This window comes from Odocoileus virginianus, chromosome 17 (assembly GCF_023699985.2).
Source record: "Odocoileus virginianus isolate 20LAN1187 ecotype Illinois chromosome 17, Ovbor_1.2, whole genome shotgun sequence".
Lineage (NCBI taxonomy): Eukaryota > Metazoa > Chordata > Mammalia > Artiodactyla > Cervidae > Odocoileus > Odocoileus virginianus.
In genome coordinates this window covers 44,379,102-44,380,088 of record NC_069690.1, presented here as the reverse complement: position 1 = coordinate 44,380,088, position 987 = coordinate 44,379,102, and the positions used below count along the sequence as shown (strand labels likewise).

Genomic DNA, 987 nt, shown 5'->3' with positions numbered 1-987 from the left:
GAGGCAGGAGGAGAAGGGGACGACAGAGGATGAGATGGTTGGATGGCATCACTGACTCAATGGACTTGAGTTTGAGTAAACTCCGGGACTTGGTAATGGACAGGGAGGCCTGGCGTGCTGCGATTCATAGGGTTGAAAAGAGTCGGACATGACTGAATGACTGAACTGACGGAGGTCTTGTCTATACTACACCAAATGGTGTATTTTGATGAGCAGATTTCATTTTTGTGAAGTCTAATTCTTTAAACTTTTAAAAAGTAATCATTTCATGCTCACTTTGGTAGCACATATACTAAAATTGAAATGATAATGAGATTAGCATGGCCCCTGAGCAAGGATGACACGCAAATTCGTGCAGGGTTCCATAACTTTAAAAAAGTTATTTCTTTCTATGATCTTTTAAAAGATACCTTTGCCTACCTCCAAGTCTCAAAGATATTCTCTTATATTTTCTTCTAGGATTTTAACTTTTGATTGAGGTCTAAGATTCATTGCAAATCAATTTTTGTGAATGGTGTGAGGGAAGGAATAATTATTTTTTTTATGTTAATTTTCAGTAGTTCTCAAATGAATCATTAAAAAGACTTCCCTTTTCCCTTTGGATTGCTTTGGTGACTTTATTAAAAAAATCCAATGTCTGTTTAATTGTGGGTCTATTTCTGTTTTCTATTCCATTGTCATTTATCCTTATGATAATGTTGCAATATCTCAGTTGCTGTAGTCTTATAATTCATAATGACAGGTGGCAAATTCTCCACTTTGTTTTTCCTTTTAAGATGCTTTGGATATCCTGTGTCCTTTGCATTTCCATAAAAATTTTAGAATCAAAATGTCAATTTTAGGAAAGAATCTGCTGGGATTATGATTGAGATGGAGTTGCATCTAAAAGTCATTTTGGAGGAAACTGACATCTCAACAATATCGAGTCTTCCAATCCATGAATATAGCACTCCATTTCTTTAGGACTTCTGGAATTTCTCTCAGCAA

The 987-nt window shown here is 35.6% G+C and overlaps 1 non-coding gene across 1 annotated transcript; it reads left to right on the top strand.

Annotated features, from left to right (window-relative positions):
- The first annotated feature begins 268 nt into the window (after nt 1-268).
- Nucleotides 269-372, top strand: LOC139039260 (U6 spliceosomal RNA). The gene has a single exon (XR_011492583.1). It is a non-coding gene; the product is annotated as a U6 spliceosomal RNA (small nuclear RNA).
- Nucleotides 373-987: the final 615 nt, after the last annotated feature.